At 41.4% G+C, this 15743-nt stretch overlaps 1 long non-coding RNA gene across 1 annotated transcript; it reads left to right on the plus strand.

Moving 5' to 3' along the window:
* The first annotated feature begins 7482 nt into the window (after positions 1-7482).
* Positions 7483-15484, plus strand: LOC308391607. The gene is made up of 3 exons (XR_013970665.1): positions 7483-9281; positions 9914-10029; positions 11827-15484. It is a non-coding gene; the product is annotated as an uncharacterized lncRNA (long non-coding RNA).
* The last annotated feature ends 259 nt before the right edge of the window (positions 15485-15743 follow it).

Here is a 15743-nt window from a genome sequence, read left to right on the forward strand (position 1 = left end):
GCAGCGGTGCGGGATCTCAGAGCGTCGCGGATGGTTTTATCCACCCACGGCTTCTGGTTGGGAAACGTTGTGATAGTCTTTGTCTCCACGGTATCATCCACTAGTTTCCCGATGAATCCCACAACCGCTTCCGTAAACACGTTGACATCATCATCGGAGCTGTTTCTGAACATGTCCCAGTCTGCGTCATCGAGTGCGTCCTGTAACGCGGCCACCGATTGATCTGTCCAGCGCGCGACCTTCCTCTGAACCGGAACTTCCTGTTTCAGCCTTTGTTTGTATTTTGGCATGAGGGAGATGGCGGCGTGATCAGATTTGCCAAACGGAGGGCGGGATTGTGCCTTGTAGCCGTCCTTGACCGTAGTGTAGCAGTGGTCCAGTGTCCTTTCACCTCTGGTGGGGCAGGTGATGTGTTGACAAAAGTTCGGCGCTGCGCGTTTGAGGTTGCCGCTATTAATTATCTTTGTCTTAAAATCGCTGGGAGCCAAAATCGCAACTGAAAATATATTTACTGCACGGCCCCGATGCAGATCATAAATATCAAATAATGCAATTAAAAGAAAGCAGTGCCTCTAAAGACAATTCATTCAGCAATGACATTTTCCACCCCAACTCTGAAGGCAATTTAATAATACATGATGATGATGAAATTTCTAGGAGGCTGTGTTGCTGTATGTGTGAGTATGCACTGCAACACGTGCAGCTCCTGTCATGTATCAATGCATGCTCAGTCGAGTGTATAGGCATCTCAAGTGTGCTCACATGCATCACAGTGTGCGTGTGTGTGTGTGTGATGAGGTATCATGGCAATCATTTGCCTTCTGAGTGTCTCCTGAAAGATCATTGTGACTGTTATTACAGAGAAAAGAAGAAGAGTGGACATGAGGAGGAAGACGTATTGGTTTCACAATACTGGCGCTAAAATTGTGACATTTTGACCCACTGTTTTGTAATTACCGTCACATGACTCTGTTTTTGCAGAGAGAAAGGCCTCAAAAGAGTGTGCATTAGGAGGCAGGAGTCACAGTGCTGTGGGAGACCAGGAAACAAGATCACATGAACATCAATCACATGAAGTACCTTGATTTCTTTTTCCCCCTGGACTTTTCACACTTAATTTCATTTTCAGTCGCTGTGAAGTACATACTCCACAACCATGTTCACCCAGCCATTACTGTAAAAACAACAATCTACACTGTGGACCAATGTACCGTTACACACTTTGTTGGTAGAATAAAGTGGAAGGGATAGAGGAAGACAAGAACGGGGAGGATGGTGAAAGGGGTGAGGTAAGAAGAGGAAAAAAGGAAGGGGACTAAACAAAGACTGAGCTATCATTTTAAAGAAGAAGAAGAAGAAGTACTAGTACTGCAAGATGACGGAGAGAAAAGCAGCAAGGCGAGGGGAGAGAAACGAAAAGAAGACCCAAAATAGAAAACCAAGCAGAGAGAGAGAGAGAGAGAGGGGCAAGGAAAGAAAAGAGGTTGCGTGAGATAGACAAGACACTCGACGTCACAGCTTTGCCTTTGAGTGAAGTGATGAGAGGAGAACAGGGAGCGGAGGGAAAAGAAAGGAAGATGAAGGGGGAGAAAAATAAGACAGGAGGGCGACAAGTGGAGCGAAAGAGAATAACAAAATGAAGGCAAATGAGCTAAGTGAAAGAGGCGGAGTTAGAGAAGGAAGGAGAAGTGATGGAGGAAGATCAAAGAGGGAGCAGCATGGACAAGGGATCATCAGTGAGTGATGAGAAGGAGAAGGGGGGAGTGAAGAGTCCAGGAAGGATGGAGTGCACTGCCTGTGTTTCACTCTGCTGCACAAAACAATCACAAGCCAAGCACCTCTCTCTCTCAAAAATAAAAGAGTGGAGGAGGAACAAAAAAGTGATGGAAAGAAAGAGAGAGAGGACTGTGGTAGTTTAAAAAAAACAAAAAGTCCTCACCCACACAGGTCAAAGCTGAGCAAAAAAACCCAAAACGCTTCCTGTCAGCTGAAACCCAGCTTCATATCACACATGTGAAAACTCAAAGAGCTCCAAACACCATCGCAACACCAGCTGCACATTTACTTATTGCTCGTTTAATGACATCACAAGCCTACGAAATGGAAATGAAATGAAAGAAAATAAAAATATTCATTCTCAAGCTTTAGGCCAACAGTCTCTACGAACTCACAGTGAAAAGCCAAATCTGCAGTAATGTCAGCAGGCAGAAAGGAGCAAATCCTCATTCACAGAGGATGAATCTTTTCTTAATAAATGCCCAAACCTCTTTCTGCAATAGCAAATTCTGTAAAACTGATTTTATCCACTATTTAATACTTTTTCAATATATTTTCTGTTAGTCGTCCTACATTATCCCTTTAAAAGTCAGGGGCAGTGATATACTAGTGAGAAGCTTAGGGTAACATCACATTGAAACCTGTATGTGATCAAGTTCCCCTTTTGTTAAAAAAATGTTTTTAATTCTTTTAGCCACTTTTTCCTCCTTTACAAAGAAGTCCCACAGAGTAGGACTTAGCAAAAACGATTCTGCACTGTGCATGATACTCCTACTCCCAGCTCATCATTTTTCAAAATGCAGTGACTGTCGAGATGATGCATACTTTAGTCCAAACCGGGATCAACCTTTTCTTCTTTCAGCTGCTCCCTTCAGAAGTTGTAGTCGATCATTTTCATGATCACCTCCATCTCACTCTACCCTACCATCCTCCTCTGTCACACCAGCCTTATGCACGTCCTCTTTCACCACATCCATTAATCTTCTCTGTGGTCTTCCCGTTTTCCACTTACTTGGCAGCTCCATCTTCAACATTCTCCATCCAGTATATCCACTATCCCTCAGTTTGACATTTCCAAACCATCTCAGCCTTGCCTCTCTAACCTCATCTCCAAACTGCTAAACCACACCTGTCCCTGTGATGCACTCATTTCCAATCTTCTCCCTTCTGGTCAAGCCAATGAGAATATCTTCAGCTCAGCCTCCTTTTTGTCAGAGCCACCGACTCCAAACAATGTCTGAACCTAACAAGCACCTGAAAATCAAACACATCTGGAATTGGAAAACAAACAAACAAACCAAAAAAAAAAAAAAAAAAAAAGGAGGAAGAAGCACAGCCTTCTGTCTCCTGAGGTTAATGTGGTTACTGCTGGTTAACTGCAGTTGTTGTGCCTGAAACTGCATGTTTCAGGCACAACAACAGTAACAGAGTAAAAAAAAAACATTTTAAGGACAAAAACCTGTCCTGGGAATTTCCCTGTAAAACACATGATATGTGAGCAGCGAAAGTAGGAAAGGAGAAAATAGGTGTAAAGTGCTGACAACAGCTTACACAAGGTGAGAAGCAAATACAACACACTGAATTCGCACATGATGTTATCCAGTGACTTGTTACCCCCCCTCCTGTCTTCCTCACGAGTTGCAGACACACACAAGCCAAATCTGTGTGACTTTTGTCAATTACAGCTCAGCTGGAACATAAACATGTTTAAAGCAGCCACGCTACTCCCAACTAAGCCCATGTTTTGTGGGCCTACAGACAAGGCCAATCAAACAGTTAAGACCAAATGTGACCCATAAAAGGGCTAATAAAGGAATGCTCATTGCTATCTGGATACAGCCATGAATACAACCTAATTCACTGTAAAACCTTTCTTCTCCACAAAATAAGGCAAAGTGGGGTGAATCTGCATGCATTCACAAATCTAAATATAGCCAAGCCTCTTCAAACTAAAAAACGAAAACAAAAAAAAACAAAAAAACAACGCAATTCAGTCAATAACGGCGGAGCACGCATCATGTTAACAAACCTGGTGGATGATCATAAACCTTCAGCTGCTCCTTTTTCACATGTTCAGATTTTAGATTAACAGAGAAGCTGCAGCCACCTGATGATAATGTTCAACAATGCAAACACCAACTCCACTGGTTCTCTTATGCATGTTAAAGCCCTCTCAAAGCACTTTTACTCCCATGCTTTGAGTTCTCCACTTTTATCTCGTTTTTTCATCTCTCGCCTCTGTATCCCAGCACCCTCGTTGATGCTTGTGCTTAAGAAATGCTAGATGCTGGTTAAAAGTCACACGTCAACTTTCCATCGTTTATAGTGCAATTTAAGAGAAAGAAAGCACACAAATCTGACTCCAGTATAAGTCTTTAGAGCTCTATCTGCACACCTTAAATGCATCCCTCTCTGCAGCTGCTGAGGTAACATTTGGACGAAGCACAAAAAAAGATGGGGAGGGGGGCTCACTGAAGTGTGTTGCATAATCAACACCATCGGAACAAACAGCAGAAAAACATGAAAAACCCTGACATTTTGTGTCTTGGGAGACGTTCTGTGTCAGAATACAGATTGACAGACCACGTGACTTTTGCGCATTGCTTTGTGGGTACCCGTGGCAACAAAATCAAAACACTGCATCGCGCGCTAGTATTTCCAGCACCGGTAATCATTAATTCTGCGGTTTTAATCCCTACTTGCATTTTATTTGGCCCCAAAAACAGTTCTGTACAAAATGACGGAGAACACGGCAGGTCCGTACAAAGACTGACTGGACGAAAAGGCAAAAAAAAGGACGGGGAAAAAAAATCAAAGGAGTGAAAGGGTCAGACCCATACGAGCATACAGAGTGGAGTAAGGACGTTAGCGTGCTGCCCAACTTTCATCACGCACATATTTATTATTATATGGTAATAAGTGTGAGTGCATACACTCACAAAATGTTTAGTAACTTCAGATCCCTGCAACAAGCCCAGGTCCAGTTTACTTTGGTGATTTGGACTATTCCATTTCCCAGCTGTTCTTTTGTTTCCCCCCTTTATTTCCTGTACAGGCAAACACAATCGTTTCAGGTTGTAGTATTACACAACATTTTCAGATCTAATAGAAATAAAATGAGTTTTTCGTAATTCATTCAATTTATTGTCTTTATTTATAACTGACATTGTTTCATTCTATTATAGAATCTTACAGGAAAGAGGCAAAATTGTAAAAATCCATTATGCTTTATTAGCTGCTTCGGTGAAAAACAAATCAACAATGCAAAAAAAACCCAAACATTGCAAAACAACATATTGGAAAACATGTATTCATCACTTGATTGCTTCAATACAACCCTTGGGCACATATATGCGGGACTTTTCGTGGCTGTTTTGAGCTCTCTCTCTCTTAACCGATCAAATCTTGCTGTGGTAGCAGCTTTAAACTCGGTCTGACACAGGCTGATACAGGTTGATAGAGGGTGCCCAGTCTGGATCGCATTCCAGCATTTTGTAGGCTGGTTTTCCTACAAAACACAACAAACATTAGCCCACAAAGCCACAGTGAACAAAGCAGCATAGCACAATGATTTCAATTCAAATCAATATAAGACTTATTTGTAACCTACATCAACAATTATGTTATGATAAATTAAGTAATAACTACAACAGAAGATGTACCTTTGTGGAAATGCTTGGAGCAGACTAACCTGTGAGCTGGAGGGTTCTGGGACTTTATATTTGGTCTTCGAATGGCTGCAATCCAGGCCATCCGTCGCCTCTTTGTTACTTCGGAAACATGGCTTAAACAATTTCTCTTCCACGACGTAATCCGATAACAACCGATCTCTTTACCCGTCGGCTTCCCGTGGCTGACATGCGACCGGCTATTGCAGTTAATAATACAACAGCTTCTTGCTATTTTTTGTGTTTCTTTTTATCTCCATGTGACTGTTTTCATGTGAATGCCTGCGTACGCTAGTACCACTTGCCACTCGTTCCCAGAATCCTTTGCGGTTTTACCCCTGAATGACGTCACATTTTCAATCTCTATATATAAAGGTGGATGAGACTGACTACCCATCTGCTTTGATCAGAGCCAAACTGGATGTTGTGATATTAGTCAGTGCTTTAGCTGAATCTTCCTTAGACATTTAATGTGTTATGTTGATTTCATTTGATAGATTCCCCCCCCCCCCCCCTAAATACTTACTCACTGTTAATTATTAGATTTGCCAGGGTGATAGATCACCCAGTATTAGCTACAGTATTTGCTATATTATCTTATATATTCATATTTAAAATGATGAATGAAAATGTAAAAGGTAATAAAGAGACAGGGAACTTTGCAACGTCTCTGTTGGAAACACCACAAACACAATCAGTGTCTGATCCAAGCAGAGCCGTAGAGAGCTTAAAGGGGTAATCCATCACTCATTCTCACATTGACACTACATAACTATTGGCCGATATATCAGAAGATCTCATTGTTTGAATCTAGCTAAACAGTAGTTTGTTTAATTTGACATTTAACTTACATGAAAAAATATACAGTGATTGGATACATCCACCAAGCACCTCGCTCCTGAAGGATACCTGCAGTCCATTCTCATTCCCGAGGCACAATATACTGACGATTTGTCAAGTCCCGCGGCGTTCCTGAGGAATGCGAAAGGTGACCTTCCGCATTCTTATGCTACGTGCCGGGTTATAGATAAAATCCAGTACAATAACGCTCCCGAGGTAGTACTCATTCCAGCCATGTATTCCAGTCCTAACGCTAACCAGAACCTTATCCCAAACCTTAACCAGCACTTTAATCATTTTAGATAGTGTTTTCCAAAACGATTTAAGTAAAATGAAAGTACATATGTAGATTCATTCCAAATGGTTCTCATATTTCCTTTGTTTTGTTTTGTTTTTTTTGATCTTGTAATCTAGGGACGTCTTGGGTGCCTGGAAGTGTAATATATCGATGATTTGTCACCTAGCATATGCTTTGGGAGTAAGAACGTGTTAATACCTGCACACAGATCTGCTTCTGATATTTTGATGTGAATACCAACAAGAAGTCTACTAATATTCTATATTTCAGTTTCATATGTTTGTGAAACATATTACCCCAAATGGTAGAGAATTTTCAAAAAAAATAAAATAAAATCGGGATCTAGATCAACTCCAGGGGTTAATCACTTCTGCAGAAAGTTTTTAGTCACCATAGACTGTAAGATGTTGCAAAGACTGGCCATCTTGCAGAGGCACAATTTCAGAAACTATAGTTAGATTAACACTAAGACTTTTCCCATCATGCTCCAGATGAAAATTTACCACAAAAAAGTTGATCAATGGATCACATACAGAAGCAGGTTTTTGTGTTTCTACTGAAAAACAAACAAACAAAAAAACAATACAAAAGTGTTGATTTAACTTGAGCATCAAGACCCTAATCCAAGACAGTATGAGCATTTATGTACATTAAAAATATAACTGTGACACTGAAAGTGTTGGAAAACTACTTCAGAGTAAGGTTGTCCATAACTATACAGTCAAACAAACAAAAACTGAACACATAAATTGAACCAACCACAAAGCTCTTTGTCAGAGGTAATTAACAGAGACACAAAACAGACCAACAAATGACTAAGACAACGGATTAATAATCAAAACTGATTTGTGTCAAATGACTAATCACTTTAATTGTTAAAAAGGAAAAAAGGGTGTTAGGTATTTTAGTACCATGGTAGCATTTACTGGATATTGTTTTATAGTGACATTATGCAGGAAAACTCTGTTACTCAATAAGGCCCATCTACTAGTTGTTTTTCTCTTTCTCTCTGACCCAAGAATTAAGGTGTAAGACTCACAAGCTGGTACCTCAAGGTCGAAAACACCACAGAGATGAGACCACTTCCTTACTCCCATCCTCCCTTCCTTATCTCTTAGAAAAAGGCTCGTTAAAGGCCAGGTGGTTTGTTTCAGAATTCACTAATGAAAGAACTCTGTATTCTGTGTATTTTGCTGGGATGATCATAAATTGTAGCTGAGCTGATAAACTACACACAGGATACTTCTTTGCTCACAAGGCAGGAAGACGTTTCCTTATTTGGTCTGTACTGGTTTGAACTGGGAAAGCTGACACACGAACCTTTTTTTTCATCTATATAAACTGCTGTGTATCAAATAAACCTTTGAGTCGATTGGGAAGGCAACCTAAAGCAGTCTCTGTTTTCTTGTTCTCCCAAGCTGCTCCCGAGCTCGTACTAACACGCTGAATGGCATACCTGAGTGTTACTTTAAATAATTAGGAATCTTAGAAGGAAAGGACAAAACTCTGCTTATCGCTCACGCCACGGAGGAAACCCGGGACGGCAATTTCCTTCAATTTTGGTGTCAGAAGTGGGATCCGCTGACAGAAGGTAAATATGCGTCTTTCATATTTATATAGAGACCATATTATACCTCTCTCAGTGATCGATCCATAAAAAAAACGGGATATGCTGACGAAGTTTCACTTAGTGATCCAGAGAGATACACTGACTGACTTCCTCAGTCCCCGAATAAAGTAAATTAACCCTTGTGTGGTGTTGGTGGACACAGGAAGTTGCCTGTTGTCTTGAATATTTTAATTTTGTTTAAGTTGCTCACTCAGAAAGAGTGACACAGGAAGTTGCCTGTTGTCTTAAATACTTCTCGTTAAGTGAGAAGTTGCTCACCAAAGAGTGACACAGGAAGTTGCCTGTTGTCTTAAATACTTCTCGTTAAGTGAGAAGTTGCTCACCAAAGAGTGACACAGGAAGTTGCCTGTTGTCTTAAATACTTCTCGTTAAGTGAGAAGTTGCTCACCAAAGAGTGACACAGGAAGTTGCCTGTTATCTTGAAACGTACGTTAAAAAGTGAGAAGTTGCTCACTCACAGAAAGCTAGTAAATAATTAAATTTAATTTTGTTAAAAAAAAAAAAAAAAAAAAAAAACGAAAGAAAACTGAAAACGGGTCTCACAGACCCGATTACCATACAAGGGTTAAAAGCAGTAAATTAAAAGCAGAAAGACACAGGAAGTTGCCTGTTGTTTTACGAGAAGTTGCTCGTTAAGCGAGAAGTTGCTCGCTAAGTGAGAGTTGCTCACACAAACAAAAAATTGCTAGCAATAAATTTAAAGTGACCTCAGCTGTGCCGCAGCGAAAATACTAACATAAATCCTTCAAGCGTGTAAACCCCTCTGGAAATCACTGAACATGGGTCAGAATAATTCAAAGACCACAGACAGGTCCGATAAAAAATCAAAATTACCTGTAAAACCAAAAAAAATTAAATTTAAAGTCTCAAACAACAGCTCAGTACGACTCCCATTTCCAGTTACGTGTAACCCACGTCCACGAATCGGCGAAGACTTCCATGATTACGTATCCAGAACATGCGGAAGTGCTTATGTGACTGACTTTGTTTACAACTTACGGACTGTGAGTACAATGCATTCTAATCTCTTTTCGGAGCCTTATCCCGAACGATTATCGCCAGAAACCAGGTCAGTAGAAATGTTGAATATCATTTGTGATAAGAAAAGTAGTCTGCTTAAAAAGTCCTGTAGAAAATATGATAGAATGCCGCGACGTGATGCATCAAATGTTACCGCTATGGACAAAAGGACCGGAACCAGGCGTAGATGCTTTAACATCAAATAAAACTAGTGCAGGCTCCAGCATAGAAAATAAATCTACTGCGGGAAAAGCTAGTCTTGCATGCAATGCATTCCTGGAGTAACCGAGTCACAACTCATAAGAGAGATAGGTGAATTAGACCCAAAGCATGATAAAGCATCCACAACTGCAGAGTTTTTGTGGGTAAATAATGACAAAATCACCGATTTCTTTAAGAATCTAAAGAAATTCCTGCTAACAATGTCCAGAGACAAAATTGACTTAAATGCAGTAACTATGTGTAAACAGAAGCCTGATGAATCTATCCTAGTATTCATAAAACGCTTTATGCACTGTTGGACAAGCTAGAGGTGCAAATTTAGCTCAGTTTTCCAGCAGCCGCAGACACCCAGAGCAAAAATGAATTTGTGTATTTAATTTAACACAAAGTGTGAAATGTTTGCTGACACTGATAACAGCTTATGTTTTCTCTGCCCTATGTACCGACATGATGGAGAAGGAACATCCTCTGTGTCAGCTGGACCCTCAGCAGAGAATGAACTCAACATCCTTTTTGTCCGGTACTCTATGTCACACACTGTGCCAAAAAAAAACGTGTACAGACGCCACTAACAGGTAATCCCATGACTGGGAGCCACACTTTTGTTTCTCTCACACTTTTCAACAACATGATAACTGCTCACACAAGTGAAGGTCAAACAGTGATTTTGTCACATAACTCAGACATAGGTTATGACACAACTACACCATGTCGTCACATAGATCTAACCTAACCTATCCACTGTACTATTTCTGCAGTTACATTGCCAGCTGAATACCAGAATATGACATTGTGGTCTAAAAGTGAGAATGATATAGGATTTATTGACTGTATACCTTATCACGCACAGCTAAAAAAAAAAAAAACAATAAGCCAGTATATGTCAAGCAGTATCCCATTTCTGTCGAAAAAGCCTCAGCCCTAGATGTCATCATAGGAGATTTATTGACTACAGGAGTAATAAAGCCTACAGTATCTCCATATAATACTCCTGTCAATCCTGTGCCAAAGCCTAACAAACCTGGCGTATGGCGTTTCATACAAGACTTAAGGCAAATTAATGCAGTCAACATTCCTCTGCCACCTCTCGTTTCAGATGTTCACAGCATATTGACATGCATTGCATACACACTTTACCGTGGTGGATTTATGCTCCGCTCCTTTTTCTCAGTAAGACACACAGCCGTTATTTGCATTCACACATAGAAATAAGCAGTACACTTGGACTCGTTTGCCCCAAGGCATGATAGACAGCTCTGCTGCTTTCTCAATGGTGCTTCACTCCTCCAGGGCTGCACCCTGATCCACATGTGGATGACCTCCTCCTCTGTGCTGAAAGTGAAAAACTATGTCAAACTGCTACACACATGCTTCTCCAGCACCTCCAAAAGACTGGCCACAAAGCATCAGCAAAGAAAATGCAGTACTGTCAGACTTCTGTTCAATATTTGGGATTCACACTGTCTCACGGAAAACGTTCCATGACTGCAGACAGGGTCAAAGCTGTGACCTCTGTCCCTCGTCCCACTACACAGAAGGAAATGTTGTCCTTCCTAGGCATGGTGAACTATTGCAGACAGTGGATACCAGACTGTTCTTTTCATGACCACATTCTGCGTGACTGTTGTAAAAAAAAGACAAGCCTCCTCGAATACTGTGGTCCACAGAAATGACTGCCTCTTTCAATGCATTACAGGGAGTGCTGACCTCCGCCACTCAAAGGTGCTGCCTGAATTGTTCAGGAATGCCGGCCTGCCTGAGGGCAGTAGCAGCTTGCTCTATCATGATAAGGGACTGCGAGAAGCTCACACTCTCACATGACACTATTCTACACACCAATCACCAGGTCACGACCATTCTAGCAAACATAACTACACAACATATGCAAATCTCACTATAAAAGCGAGCAGCACACCCAATTCGCCAGCACATTTATTGATCCTATGCTGTGTTCTTCTGACCGACAGGATGGCTCAGACAGGCTTGACGATCATGACTGCATGACACGTATACAGGAATCGACAGCACCACGTCCAGATTTAGAGCAAACACCTATCCCAGACTCAGCCACGGTTTATGTGGACGGGTCCTGTTCAAGGCCGAGTGACAACTCATTTCTTTGTGGCTATTCAGTGGTAACAGTGCCTGACATCATACTAGAGGCTCACTCATTACCATTTCACTCAGCACAAAAAGCAGAGCTCATGGCTTTAATACGCGCCTGTGAGCTACATTTGGATAAGCATGTGACGATTTACACAGACAGCCGCTATGCATTTGGCGTTGTGCATGACTTTGGCACATTGTGGAGACAGAGAGGATTTAGATCTGCTGATGGAAAATAAATTGCTAAATTGTGATTTTGTTCAAAGACTTTTTCAGGCTATACAGCTACCATCGGCCGTTGCAGTTGTAAAAACGAAAGGACACAGTACAGCTGACACAGACGAAGCAACAGGTAATGCCTTAGCAGACGTGACAGCCAAGGCTGCAGCTGCATCACAGCTCCCACCTCCGCAGGAAGTATTATCTGTGCCCCTACAGCTGCCACTTGTTACACTCCCAGACTATTTAGAAACAAATGTTGATTTAAAATTCATACAAGAGCAAGCCTCTGCATGTGATTACACCTATTGGGAGAATAATGACTGTACCTTAGATGACAGAGATGGCCTATACAAAATCTTAAGGGTTTGATTGCCCTCCCATATTCCCTGATGCCAGTCCTTGCCCGACATTTTCACTGTGTGAGTCATGTCGGACAAAGAGGGGTGATAGGGGCAATAAAATCAAGATTTGTAATTGAGAAAACATCACATGCAGTAAAAAGCATATTAGCAACCTGTCTAACATGTGCGCGAACTAATGTAGGAAAATCAAAAGCAAAACATCAGCATTTACCACAACCAGATTTTCCATTTCATACATTACAAATTGATTTCACACATATGCCAGCACAAGGAAGCATCAAGTACTTACTGGTAATAGTGGATCAATTTAGTAAATGAGTAGAAGCTTATCCAACCTCAAAAGAAACTGCAGAAGTAGTCTGTCAAAAGTTGAGCAATGAAATAATACCCAGATTCGGAATACCTCACCAGATTAACAGTGATAGAGGATCTTCATTCACATTAGAAGTAATTCAAAAGTGTGCTAAAACTTTAATGACCTGGGTCAAATTACTTACTCAAGTCCTGTGTGAGATTAGAATGACTCAATCTACAGTAACCAAATTATCTCCATTTGAAATAAGATTATTTCCAACACCATGGTCAGCTTCCAGAGGGGCACCGCTAGTAGAAGGTGATGTATATTGCATTGTCCACTGATGTTCACAACCTGGTAGAAAAACTGAATAATAACTATCAGAAAGTTTGTCTCTCTCAGCCTTTCCCCTCCACAGTTCCACCAGTGGAGACAAGGAGACGCATGTTGGAGAAGCCACTAAAACCAAGGACTCTCTGGGAGGCCGCGCGTGTTCCAGCCCCAGACTGTACTGGCAGTGACGAAGAACCAGCATCCTTACGGACGGACAACCTCAGTGGATTCATGCCAGCAGGGTTAAGACCAGCCCAATCGGACCATCTCAGGCGTCGGATCAAGCAGACGACATCTCCGGCGAGCCAGCGCCCGGAACTAGAGCAAATAAACACACACGGGTAGATGACATCTCAGGCGAGCCAGCGCCCGGATCCAGTGCACACACGCAATCACTGATTAACACACAACGTCTGAAAGAGCAACAACAAGGTACTCAAACATCCAGCAGGAACAGAAAGCCAAAAGTACCACATGATGTCTAACCTGATAAAGCTAGACTCATTTCATCCTGATAATGAAGAAAATGAAAATGCCCATTGTCATCATACGACGCTTATTCTGTGTCTCTCGAACCTGGGACCAGGCCAGAAGACGACTGAAGAACTGTCTTTCTTATATATTTAGGTTATTTATCATATCTATCGCATTAACCTTAGGATTTTTCTTTGCTATTTTGTATTGTAAACTGCAACCATGTTCACATTTCTGCAGGTCATATTTTGCTGACTATACCTCATGCTCTATTTTGCAAGACACCTACTTAATGCACTCCTCACGTTCCCTAAAATCAGTAAATAGCAACATAGACGCCACTAATAAACCATTTTATGCACTCTCTAGAACAGGAGCTAACGCCTGGTATGAAAATGCCAGAACAGCCGCTCGTGATTTAGGAAACAGTAACTGTTATGTCTGTTCAAAGGCTAATCCAGAACAGGTAATAGTAGGATACCCCATATCCGGTTTCCCCCTCACTGAGGGACTAGAGGAAATCGGCGGAGATAATGCTCTCCTTAAAGACGCTTTACAGTTGACTCTGAGCCCTCTCGACTGCCTACTTAGACACACACACACACCAACTAACCCTGAGACTCCATTAGGCGAATTATTGAAGTTATCTAATGACACCGCAGGGACCTGCGCCCCAATGAAACGCCCTGAGAATAGGTTAAAACCCTCACTGCCCTTAGGACAGATCCCTCTCCATTTTAATACTAGTATGATATGTCTGCGCAGACTAAAGTTAACTGGCCCAGACACACACATAGATTATACAAAGGATAACTATACATTCTTCTCTGACTCTCCAGGTGCACGCTGTAATGAGACATGGCTAGCTGTCTCTATGGCTGAAGTTTTATCATATCTGGAGGAACACACACACAGTTCAAGTTCGAGCAGAGACTCGATCATTGTTCCCCCAGACGGTGTATTAAATGACACTGCCTGGGGGGAGTTAGTTAAATCACACATGGTCACGCGCCTAACTAGAGCAATCCCACATGCTTATTGGATGTGCAATAATACTCTTAGATTAGCTTTACCTGTTAATTGGACCGGTACCTGTGGTCTAGTAACCGTTGATGTATGCTGTACTTTCATTCCCAATAATACCGCTCCTAACGGTTCATTAACACAAGCTATGAATAAACTTGAAGCATTGCAGATAGAACTAATTGCCAATACAGGTCACGGTCAGTGGCTACATAAGTGGCTACAGGACACGTTTGGGAGATGGAAGGAACTACTTGTAGCCTTTGTAACCGTTGCAGCATGTTTTTGATGATTATTGTCTGTTGTGTGGTACCCTGTGTACGTTCAATGATAACCCGTATAGCTACTAGTACAGCTACTTCAATGTATTTGCAATTGGCACAAATTGACCCAGATTATGTGTCAGATGTTACCAATGATGTTCCTGATGTGTATATTGAACATTAGGTTGTGAACTATTACATTTTATGATTTGCTTTTTATATTATGTTATTACATTTGTGATTTTTCCTTTCTATTTGAGTTATTATTTTTAAAAATAATAAAAGAGGGGAACTGTTAGGTATTTTAGTACCATGGTAGCATTTACTGGATATTGTTTTATAGTGACATTATGCAGGAAAACTCTGTTACTCAATAAGGCCCATCTACTAGTTGTTTTTCTCTTTCTCTCTGACCCAAGAATTAAGGTGTAAGACTCACAAGCTGGTACCTCAAGGTCGAAAACACCACAGAGATGAGACCACTTCCTTACTCCCATCCTCCCTTCCTTATCTCTTAGAAAAAGGCTCGTTAAAGGCCAGGTGGTTTGTTTCAGAATTCACTAATGAAAGAACTCTGTATTCTGTGTATTTTGCTGGGATGATCATAAATTGTAGCTGAGCTGATAAACTACACACAGGATACTTCTTTGCTCACAAGGCAGGAAGACGTTTCCTTATTTGGTCTGTACTGGTTTGAACTGGGAAAGCTGACACACGAACCTTTTTTTTCATCTATATAAACTGCTGTGTATCAAATAAACCTTTGAGTCGATTGGGAAGGCAACCTAAAGCAGTCTCTGTTTTCTTGTTCTCCCAAGCTGCTCCCGAGCTCGTACTAACACGCTGAATGGCATACCTGAGTGTTACTTTAAATAATTAGGAATCTTAGAAGGAAAGGACAAAACTCTGCTTATCGCTCACGCCACGGAGGAAACCCGGGACGGCAATTTCCTTCAAAGGGTCTCCTCGAATCTGCTCCGGCAACAAATATTCAGCTGCTGCTACTGCTGCTGTAATTACTCGTGATAATTAGGAGGATCTAAATTATTTTGTTGTCCTTTTGTCCCGACTCACACAAACATGTCGGCTTTCCCTCACAGAGGCGTGGAGCTCGGGCTGAAATGAACGTTTCACAATTGCTGACAAGCAGATGTTTCGCAATTAATTAAAATCTCAAGCTACAACTGGGCGCAATAATTGTTCCTTTGCTG

The sequence above is a fragment of the Rhamphochromis sp. 'chilingali' genome, assembly GCF_963969265.1.
Source record: "Rhamphochromis sp. 'chilingali' genome assembly, chromosome: 1".
NCBI lineage: Eukaryota > Metazoa > Chordata > Actinopteri > Cichliformes > Cichlidae > Rhamphochromis > Rhamphochromis sp. 'chilingali'.